The following is a 12,488-nucleotide window of genomic DNA, read 5'->3' on the forward strand; positions in this document are numbered from 1 at the left end:
AAATAGATTTTAAAGCAACAAAGATATAGTGGTAAAAGGATCAATGCAACAACAAGAGCTAGTGATCCTAACACCCAGATAGGAGACTTAGATTCAATGAGACAGAAAATTAATAAGGATATCAAGGACTCGAACTCAGATCCAGAACAAGTAAACTTAATAAATATTTATAGAGCTCTCCACTTCAAATACACAAAATATACATTCTTGTCAAAACCACATCACACCTACCCATTAGTTTAAATGAAGCATTGATTGGCCATTATTAATACCCAATTTTTTTCAAAATAAAGCAATATTTCCATTTACTCTCCCTCTTTCTTCCTCTCCTTTACTCATTTTTTTTTCTTTCCTTCTCTCAAAAAAAAAGAAATCAACTTGTAAACCTCTAGATCCAGGTCGGCAATGTCTCTTTCATTGCTTGATTTCCTTTCTCCCCTTCCCTCCCTCCCTCCCTCCCCGCTTCCTCCCTTCCTTCCTTCCTTCATCCCTTCCTTCCTCCCTACCGTCCTTATTCCCTTCCTTCCTGCCTTCCTCCCCCCCCGCAAAAAAAAAAAAAGAATTAGTCAATATCCTGTAAACTGAAAATTCTGAGCCCCTCAATTGACTGAATGGAACCTTCCTCTCCAACCTAGGACATTCCAAAGTAATCCTAAAAAACGAGTTCAGTCCATGATGGGAAGGAGGGGTTGGACATGCCTCATTATGCACTCTTTATTTTTAAATTCAGGCACAACTGATCAGCATTAACATTAAAACAGAGATCTTAAGACTGACAAAACAGTCTCTTTGTAGCAATAAGATACAAAATCCCAACCTGATTCTAGTGACAGCCCATGACAGCTCACAGGCCCTAAAAGACATCAAGGTATTTTACCCCAAAATATATTTCTTCAATATACTTTAAAGTGACCCTGGAAAGCTGTCTCTTGCGGGGAAAATCTATATTCTGTAGACAATCCCCTCCCCTTTCCAGGTCTTTTCTTGATCCAGGAGAGATTAATTAAGAGTCTAGCATTTTTTTGGAGGGAGTCTAATTAGAGATATTCACCATCTATTGTCTCTGATGTTTACTATCTTGAGGTTTCATCTGCATAATTAAAACCATGGTCCCCATAATTCTTTATCTTAACCTGAACACTCCTTTATATTGATTCTAGGTCCTTGGATAATAATTTAACTCCTTCAACCAGCCCAGTTGCCATTAAGAAAATCTTTGAATCCAGCTACAACCTATAACCACCCCCCCAATAACCCCACAACTCCCACCCTGCTTCAAGTTGTCCTGCCTTTCTGGACCAACTCAATGCATAATCCATATGTATTGATTGATACCTTATGTCTCCCTAAAATGTATAAAACCAAGTTACAGCCTGCCACTTAAGGCACATGTTCTCAGGACCTCCTGGGGCTGTGTCATGGGTCATGGTCCTCCACATTTGGCTTAGAATAAATTTCTTTAGATATTTTACAGAGTTTGACACTTTTCTGTCAACAAGGTTAAAACAGATTAGACAAACCTAACTAGAATAGACAATTGTCAACATATATCTCATGTAGTAAGTGTAAATTCCATTTTATGAGACTTTTCTGTTTCTGGTTTGTGTATTAGGCTGCATTAAAAAATTTATGTCCTGGTATTTTGTGGTAGGAGCAGATGGAAAACTAGCAATGGAGACGAAGAAAGAATAGCCATTGAAGTAAGAAAAACCAAGAGAGTGTATGTCCCCAAATCCAGTAGACAAAACTGTTTCAAGAAGAAGAAAATATTCAGTGTAAAGGCATAACAATTGGGGTTGGAAACAGGAGGTCATTGGTAACTTTATCAAGGGTAGTTTCAGTGAAGGAGTGATTTGAAAGCTTGATTAGAGTGAGATAAAAAGAATAGAAGGGGAAGTAGAAACAGCAAGTTAAGTCATATGAAACAGGAGAAAAATGAGGCAGTAACTAGCATTATTTAACTTCAACTCAGCATAATATAACTTTGTGGCAAAGCACAGTAAAACATTTCTCAGCTTTCTGACCTCCTGAGCTGAAAGGCAGAGGTACCCTCAGCCCACTGTCTCCCAGCTCAGGAATGAATTACAATCATTGGTGTTTTGAATTTGAGTTCATGTTTTGATGTAGTTCTGTTTCCTCAATCTAATTTTAAAGATTTTTTTTTTCCCAATCTAGTCTATCATCAATGGGCATTTGGGTTGGTTCCAGGTCTTTGCTATTGTAAACAGTGCTGCAGTGAACATTTGTGTGCATGTGTCCTTATAGTAAAATGATTTATAGTCCTTTGGATATATACCCAGTAATGGGATTGCAGGGTCAAATGGAATTTCTATTTCTAAGGCCTTGAGGAATCGCCACACTGTCTTCCACAATGGTTGAACTAATTTACACTCCCACCAACAGTGTAAAAGTGTTCCTTTTTCTCCACATCCTCTCCAGCATCTGTTGTCTCCAGATTTTTTAATGATCACCATTCTAACTGGCGTGAGATGGTATCTCAATGTGGTTTTGATTTGCATCTCTCTAATGACCAGTGATGATGAGCATTTTTTCATATGATTGTTGGCCACATATATGTCTTCTTTTGTAAAGTGTCTGTTCATATCCTTTGCCCATTTTTGAATGGGCTTGTTTGTTTTTTTCCTGTAAATCTGTTTGAGTTCTTTGTAAATTCTGGATATCAGCCCTTTGTCAGATGGGTAAACTGCAAAAATTTTTTCCCATTCTGTTGGTTGCTGATTCACTCTAGCGACTGTTTCTTTTGCTGTGCAGAAGCTGTGGAATTTGATTAGGTCCCATTTGTCTATTTTGGCTTTTGTTGCCAATGCTTTTGGTGTTTTGTTCATGAAGTCCTTGCCAACTCCTATGTCCTGGATGGTTTTGCCTAGATTTTCTTCTAATGTGGCACATATACACCATGGAATATTATGCAGCAATCAGAAATGATGAGTTCGTGTCATTTGTAGGGACATGGATGAAGCTGGAGAACATCATTCTCAGCAAACTGACACAAGAATAGAAAATGAAATACCGCATATTCTCACTCATAGGTGGGAGATAAAAAATGAGAACACATGGACACAGGGAGGGGAGTACTAAACACTGGGGTCTATTGGGGGGAAAAGGGGAGGGCCAGCAGGGGGGAGCTGGGGAGGGATAAACTGGGGAGAAATGCCAAATGTGGGTGAAGGGGAGAAAGGAAGCAAAACACACTGCCATGTGTGTACCTATGCAACTGTCTTGCATGTTCTGCACGTGTACCCCAAAACCTAAAATGCAATAAAAAATTAAAAAAAAAAGATTTTTTATAGTAGTCATATTATTTACAGATTGAACTGTTCTCTAAACCTTGTGCTACTTTTAAAATCAAAGAGTAAAGACAAAAAACATATTTTGAACTCTAATTCATTTTATAAAATTGATATTATTTTTTCCTTAATTGTTTGATAGAATTCCTGTATGAAGCCATAGATGCCTGGCATTTTGTTGGGAAGGTTTCAAATAAAAATACATGTCTTTAATTATTATAGGATTATTCTAATTTTCTATTTCCTCTTCTGTCAGTTTTAGTCATTCATATCATTCAAGTAATTAACCCTTTAAGTCTTGATTTAAATGTTTATACATTTTATTATTCTTTTAATGTCTATAAATTGTTAGTAATATCATCCCTTTTTTTCTTGATATTGGTCATTTGGTTTTTTTTCTGTTTTTATGTTGATCAGTCCAGGTAGGGTGTTATTGATTTTGATAGTATTTTCAAAAAATCAAAATTCTGTTTTATGGTTTTCTTTATTATTCACCTGTTTTCTATTTCATTAATATCTACTCTTTCCATTATTATTTCTTTTCTTCTGCTTATTTTTGGGTTTTTACTTTTTTCTCTAGATTTTTAAGGTGAACGCAATGACCATTTATTTTAATCCTTTCCTCTTTTTTATATAAGCAAGTTGAGATATAAAACTCTCCTTAAATACTGCATTCCAAAAATTTGGATATGTATTATTTCAATTATCATTCATGTAAGAATATTTTCTAATTTATTCTTTAACCCAGGGGTTATTAAGACATAGATTCCTTGATTTCAAAATATTTGGAGATTTTCTGATAACTGTTTTAAAATCAAATCAAAGTAGTTAATTTTGTTGTCAAAAGACATATCCCATATGATATTAATTGATAAAATCTATTGTAGCTTGTTTTATGGTACAGCCTACAGTTGGTATTGGTGACTGCTCTATGATTACTTAGACAAAAAGGTGAATTGTGTTAGTCAGGTCAGTTGATAGTGTTGTTCAAGTCTTCTATATCCATACAGTGTTTTTGTAATTATTCTGTCTATTACAGAGAAAGGAAAGTATACAATAAAAGGCAAACAGTAAAAACATAGGCAAGAATAGTAAAAAAGAAAGTTTAAAAAGGCAAACAATAAAATACAACAAATAAATATAAAATGCAAGTATACAATAGTATACTTTCATTTTCCTCTGGAATTAAGCAATGAGAGAAATTATTCATATTTTTTAAACTTTATTTTTTTCTGGAAATTTTCATTCCTTTATGTGGACTGAATTTTCACCTGATGACATTTTCCATTAATCTGAGGATTCCATAGCATAATATACCCTATAGTGCTTATCTGCTGGTAACAGATTCTTTTAGTATTTGTTTGTCTGAAAATGGCTTTATTTGTCCTTCATTTCTGAAAGATAGTTTTTTGAGATTTGGACTTTCTCTTTCAGTACTATAAAAATGTCATTCTTATGTAGTCTGATTTACATTGTTTCTAATGAGATTGACAGTCTATCTAATGATATTAGAGTTATTGTTGCCTTCTTGTAAGTAGTGTGTCTTTTTTCTTCTGAGTCATTTTAAAAGATTTTTTTTGTTTATGACCTTATTAATTTTGGAATATAGTCTTTTCCAAAAAAAGTAGTCATACTTTTTGAAATCCTTAAGGACTGAAATTTACCTCATGTTGCTAAAAATAAACTATTTAAATTTACTATGGACTGACTTTTCTTTCTGTTATGTAGCACATTTTATTGCTTCTTCACCATGTCTAGTAATTTTTTATTATATGCTGGATATTGTGAATGCCATGTTGCTGAATACCTGGCTTTTGTATTCTTCCTTAATAGAATGTTGAGTTTTGTTCCAGCAGACAGTTAATTTACTTAAGCTTAATTAATTTATACCTTGTGTTAAAGGTATGCTAGGGAAATTTCAGAGTAGTTTTTACATAGAATAAGATTAGCATGACCTCTCCTGGGTCGCTACTGAATGTTAGAGTTATTTAATAAGATGTCTACACTCTGACTAACTCAGATATATCCCAGCCTGGGTGCCTTCTAGTAGCTGTTCAACTCTGTTTCTCAGCAGTTTTTCTTTCATCAGCAGTTGCTTTTCTTTTTTTTTTTTTTTTTTTTGCCCCACATTATGGATTCTTTCCCCATGCATGGAGAATTTTGTATTGGATCTAAGACTAAGGAAAACCACATTCAGAATCCCGGAGGTCCTTTTCTGTACAGGTCTCCATTTCTGTTCCACAATGTCTGTCTATCTCAGGATACTAAAGGTATGATATCTGCATCCTCAGGGTAGAGACCTCTGTCCTTTCTTGCCCTCCACCCTTGTATTTGTCAGTGCCTCCAGGCAGGAAGCTGGGGTAACTGGAAATCATCTTACATTTACTTTTCTTAGGAATCACAGATCTGTGCTGCCTGTTTTCTAACATCTAAAAAAAATTTCATATATTTTGTCCAGTTTTACTGTTGTTTATGGTGAGACGGCTGGTCTGGTACAAGTTACTCTTTGATGACCACAAGCGGAAGATCTCTAATATGTTTTGAAATACAGCTTGTGAGGTTATAACATAGCCACCTTTGCAAGTTTTAAAAATTCATTTGTCTTATGAACGTTACATAAAGAATAGTTTTCTTTATTTTGACAAAACTGACTCGACTCTCTCAAGTCCCAGGAAGTAAAGTTTTCACTGCATAAAACTTGGACACCTTCCCATCGTTTGCCCTTTCAAAACTGAAATGGCAAAAAGAAAAGGGTAACCAAGAATCTACAAGTAATTTTATATTCTGGATATCCCAGTGCAATCCAAGTGCTGATTTATAAAAAGCAAAGGGATATTTACTTTTTGAGCTTGGAATGGTTGATGAATTTCAAAGAGCACTAGACTAAATATGAGAAGAGTTGAGCCTTGTCCTGGTTCTATTACTTACTAATCATCTGATCTTGGATAAATATGATACTTTTCCTCATTTGTGAAATTACAGCTGGTTTATCTACCTCATGAGATTAATATGTAGCTTAGATGTACTTAAATAGATTGAGAAAACATTGTAGACCATAAAACATTACATAAATATAAAATATATGGTTCCTTATACCTTGAAAAATATGAGCCAAATTTATGAGAAAAGATGATAATTTTTCTAAGTGCAAAACATTCAAGGCAAAAAGGTCAATAATGGAATAGAAATAAAAACTTACTTAGAAGGGAAAACATTTCTTTTTTTGTTTATAAATTAATTGAAAACCACTGAGTGTTCTTAGAAGCAAAGAAATCTTCCCTTAGTCTAATACAGATGTTTAAATTTGGTGCAATCAATTGTTTTATAGTACTTTAATTTTATCTTAGTTTTATTTATGGTAGTGTATTCTAGAAATAGTTATTACACTAAAAATTTCATAGAAGGAAGGAATACCTCAATAGTTATAATTTATTCTTGTAGTTCTGATAAATCATAGATGCTATGCCTTCAACTTTTGACCCAAATTCAAAATAATATTTTCCTGCTCTCAAATAGCCTTTTCCAAAAAAGCAATCATACTTTGAAACCTTCAAAGATTGAGACTTACCTTACGTTAAAAATAAGCTGTTTACATTTTTAAGCCAAACAGGACATCATCGGGGACAGAACTTTTCCTTCCCCTACTTAATGGGCATATTTACCTCAAAGTCACAGAATTATAAGACATGAGATCCAGAAGAGATTATGGATATCATCAGAGACATGATTGCATTTTATAAAATTCAACACTGATGGTGACCCACTAGGAGGTCCTATGCAATACAGACGGATGGGGGATCAATACAAAATGGAAAATGAATCAATGCCATGTTCACTCATGACTATAGAACATATCACTTTATTCTCAAAGGTTATTTGGCTTCTTAATATTTTTGAATACTTTTGTCATCATTAGTACAGAGTATTGTGCTCAGTATCTTGGGAAGTAACAAAGGAAGTGAACGATAGAGGTTCTTCCTGGAAATATCTTGCCCTGAGATGAGAAAGAAAGCCTAGTGCAGGGAGCTGTTACTGTCATTTCGATATATATGAGTTTGGCCGGCTGAATTGAACCTAGTTCCATAGGGCATACAATGTCCCAGGTTGATGTAGTTGTAATAGGTTCAAAAATAGAAAAGAGACAGGGGCCGGGCGCGGTGGCTCACGCCTGTAATCCCAGCACTTTGGGAGTCCGAGGCGGGTGGATTACGAGGTCAAGAGATCGAGACCATCCTGGTCAACATGGTGAAACCCCGTCTCTACTAAAAAGATAAAAAATTAGCTGGGCACGGTGGCACGTGCCTGTAATCCCAGCTACTAAGGAGGCTGAGGCAGGAGAACTGCCTGAACCCAGGAGGCGGAGGTTGCGGTGAGCCGAGATCGCGCCATTGCACTCCAGCCTGGGTAACAAGAGCAAAACTCCGTCTCAAAAAAAAAAAAAAAAAAAAAAAAGACGGTACTTATCCTCTTATACCTTAAAGTCTGGTAATGATGAAAGATTCACAGAGACATAAAATCCAATGCACTACATGTGTTAATAGAAACGGGTCCAATATTATCACTGTAATAAGATGAAAGGGAGGTGATAGGCAGTAAAAGTAGAGGAGAAGCCAGTGACAGCGGAGATGCAAAGGCTACAGATGTGTGAGGTATTTAGGAAGCAGGCAATAGTGATTGGTAACAAGGGGATGTGGTAGGTAAGGGAGAAGGAGGTGTCTAAGACGGCGGTGATTTGTTTGTAGTTTTAGGTAGATGGTTATGAAATGGTGTCACTAATCAACAGACAAAATGCTAAGAGTTGTAAAAATGAGTGGCGCTGGGGACAGAAACAATGAGTTCCATTTTCTAACATATTGACTTTGAATTTACTGTGGAAAATCCTGGTAGAAATGCCAGGAAGACCTTTGGAGATATATATCACCATAAGCCAAGAAAAAAGGCATGAACTCAAGAAAAATATTTGGAGATTTATGATGTTTAAGGCATAATGCAAACAGTGGACACGAGTTAGGTTACCTAAGAAAAGGGGATAGAGAGAATATTAATCCGATACAGAAATCCTGGAAAAGACCAAAATTTAAGGGCTATTGAAGTGAGAGGACGTTATGAAGAAGGCTGAGAAAGAGAGTCAGAAAGACAGAAGTGAATGTTGTCTTCTACACCTGCATGCATGGCTGACAGAACCCTGCGTGCTGTGGAATAACACCTTTCCATCATCCCTGGGGAGGGGATTATTGATATAATCAATATGCTATATCTATATCATATTATTATTGATATAATCAATATCATAGTCTAATCATAGACTAAGCCAATCACAGACATTCTGCCTTGCTGGGGTTGATAATCTAGGAGCATGCAATGCAGTCCCGGTCAGGAAGAAATAAGGGGAAATCCGAGGGCTACCATTATTTTTCTTGCTTTTAGAAATGGACCAAGGACATGATTTTCCTGTTTTCAGTCTTTCAAGGGACATGTCTGATGAGATTATTATGCCTACAGCATCTCTCTTGAGATTCTGAAGTGGCAGGCCAGGAAATAAAAGCCAAGAACTCACTGAGGAAATCAGAAGAGGAAGAGGGAAGCACCTGAGGGGTTTTGTTACCTGAAACCTTTGGTCTCTGCCTATTTTTATGTAACAAATTATATCCTGTACATTGAGAGAGAGAGAAAGAGAAAGAGAGAGAGAGAGAGAGAGAGAGAGAGAGAGAGAGAGAGAGAGAGAGAGAGAGGAGAGAGAGAGAGAGAGGAGAGAAAGAAAACGGAATGAAAGAAAGGAAAGAAGGAAAGAAATTAGTCAAATTGGGAGAGAGTGACATGAAAATCAAGGTAGTATTATTTACAAAGGATGGAAATAATTGCAGAGGATCACTGGTAACCCTAACAGCTGAAACCATGTGGTCAACATCCAGACGGTGGTAGAAAAGGAACAAAAGGGCATTGAGCAAGAGAAAAATAAATATTGACAACATTTTCCAGAGATTGGTTCAAAAGGGAAGGTAGGAAGACATCTAAAGAGATGCAAGGAGAAGAAATAATTAATTTTTAGAATGAGAATTTTTTTTCTAATGTTCGTAGGTAGGGTCAAGAGTTAGGGAAGGTGGAGTAGCTGAAGATATAGTAGAGAGAAAATGATTTATGGGGAAAGTCTCTGGCAAGTCAGAAGGGGCTGGCTTAAGAAGAAAGAGGAAGGCTGTTACTTTGAAGAGCAAGGACATAGCATTCTCAGATCCTGAGTGGAAGAGAATTTTGGTTTTGGAGAATGGAAGGGGTGAGTGTTGGTGTGGAAGCAGGAGTGGCCACATTCTGCATCCTTGAATGCGCTCAAGCAGCTGCCTCTTGGCTAACTGAAGAGTGGAATTAGTCCAAGAATGTGGCCCTGTTAAATCATGCATGTCATTGTATCCAAATGAATGACAGGTCAGTGGATTTGTTGCTGTGATTAGGTTAAAATACATACCACAGAGCCTTACCAAGATATGTATGGGTCCCAGGCGGTAAGTGACCCCATCTATAAAAAAGCAAAAGATGAATTAATGAGTTAAAGATAAGGAGGTGATTTTGTAAGATTACTCCTAAAAATGAATAGTATATCTAGATTTAATATCTTGTGACCCAATTCTATTAGCCTAGTACCTAGACACATGGAATGATAAACAGTGTGTGTGCTCTTCGAATTTTAAAATTAAACACATGGATAGCAATTTGAGCATAAGCTGTATTATTTATTTATTTATTTGCCCATCTGGCTCATTTGGGCCATTTGCCTTGAAGAAGGCAGGCTCCTGTTCATCTGGTGGCAGGCTTAGGAAAGGTGGGAAATAGCGTGGTTCCTGAAAGAGATCTAGGGCCACTTGTTCAACATGGTAAAACATTAACATAAGATATGGCATGATATTATTAACTGTTCTTTTCTATTCGCTTACTAAACATTAACAACCACCCACTTGGGGTTCTCTTTTAGTAATCATGGTGCTTATTTGGTAATCTATTGGTATGTAATTAATTGCACCAAAACAACAAAAATTACTTCAGTATTTCCTCTCACCATTCTGGGTGTTGACTGGGCTCCATCGGGCAGTTTTGCCTGGGGACCTCCCATGATGTTGCAGCAAATGGTGTCTGGGGCTAGAGGTATCTTGGGGCTCATCTGCTCACGTGTTGGGACTCTCGTATGACTATTGGCTGGGATCCGAACTGAAGCTTTAGGCCAGAAACCTGGCCTCTCTGTGGTCTCACCATTTCCTCGTAGCATGGTGGCTGGGTTCCAGAAATGCATGTCCCGAGAGAATCAGATGAAATCTGAATTGCCTTTTATGTTCCACTCTCAGAAGTTCCAGAGCATCAATTCTGCTGTCATCACAGCCCCTCCAGATTCAAGGAGAAGGATAAAAACCCCACCTCTTTATAGGAGGTGTGTCAGCATCCACAGGGAGAAGGAATGGCGATGGGAGCTCTTTGGGCAGCCATTTTGAAAAATAACACTTGCATACTGCCCAACAGACAGAGTGAATCTCTGTCTAGATGACAGTCTTCAGGCAAGTGCTTCACATCTCTTCCAACCCCACTATCACATAAACCTTCTTGGGAGGTTTCGTCTTTGTGGACCTACGTCTGCTCAGGCCACAAATGGCACCCATGTATGCCATCTGAAAAAGTCAAGGCTGAAGTCATTTCTTGCCAGGGACATTTTGTAAAAAGCAGAATTTATATTTTGCAGTGGATTTAAGTAAATAGCAAAACTGAACAGAAAGTACAGAGATTCTCATATACCCTTCCCAGCGGGACATGCACAGCCTCCCCCACTATTGACATCCCCCACCAGAGAGGTACACTTGTTACAACTGATAAACCAGCAATGACACATCATTATCACCCAAAGTCCAGAGTTTACATTAGGATTCACCTCTTGGTGGTGTATTCTTTGGGTTTTGACAAACATATAATAACATATATCCACATTATAGTATCATATAGAGGAGCTTTGCTGCCAGAAAAGTCTTCTGTGCTTGACTTCTTCATCTTTTCCTTTCTTCCACATCCTGGCAACCACAGGTACTTTTTTTTTTGGAGACAGAATCTCACACTGTCACCTGGGCTGGAGTGCAGCAACGCCATCTTGGCTCACAGCAACCTCCACCTCCTGGGTTCGAGTGACTCTCCCACCTCAGCCTCCCAAAGTAGCTGGGATTGCCGGAGCCTGCCAGCATGCCCAGCTAAAAATTTGTATTTTTAGTATAGATGGGGTTTCGCCATGTTGGTCAGGCTGGTCTCAGACTCCTGACCTCAGGTGAGCCACCCTTCTCAGCCTCTCAAATTGCTGGGATTAGAGGTGTGAGTCACTGCACCCAGCCGAGACTTTTTAATTAAGATGTGCTGGCTCTTCTTCCTGCATCCAGTCCTTCTTTTTTATCTTCTTCAGTCTGTATTGTACTTTGTTGTTACAATTATATTTCCTAGGAAAAAAATTTAAACAGATTTCTCTCCTGGTCAAAATGTCAATGATTTTTCATTGCATATAAGTTAAGTTGCAAAGTTTCATTATTTGCCCTTATGGTACAATAATTAAATTTTAAAAAGTCAGTGTATTGACAAATAGTTGACATGCAATAACTTGGTTTGAGGATTACTAGTATAGCAAAATATTATTTTCCTTCCTCTTCTATTTCTCCACTCCTAACTGAGCTCCTTTCTGGGACACAGGATATACCTAGCTCCATTCTCAATCCTCAGCCTGAATTCTGCTAAATTAGCAGAAAGATGTGTTTTGTAAAACCAGAAATAAAGAGCTGTACTTCAAGCACGGTGACACCTTAGGGTTATGATAAAAGCTCTGTCTGCTAGATGCTTCATCTTTGAGGTCATATTAGAAAAGATGGGCTTTTTTTCATCCTTGCCTTCAAAATCAGTCCCTGTTCCAGGTTCATTGATGGAGAGCATGTGGAGGAATCTGCTACTTTTAAGTAACTAACGGTCTGGACTGAAGTCAGAGAGTAGGAGCAACTAGGATTCTTTGAAAAAGACCAGAGAAGTCCCTACACCTAGAGCAGAAGTTCACACATTACAACTAGGTCCAAATCTAGTACGCCATCTGTTTTATTTTCTTTAATTTTAAAATATGCAGTTGACAAATAAACAATGTATATATATATATATATATATTCAAGGTGTACCACATGA

The sequence above is a fragment of the Callithrix jacchus genome, chromosome 2, assembly GCF_049354715.1.
Source record: "Callithrix jacchus isolate 240 chromosome 2, calJac240_pri, whole genome shotgun sequence".
NCBI lineage: Eukaryota > Metazoa > Chordata > Mammalia > Primates > Cebidae > Callithrix > Callithrix jacchus.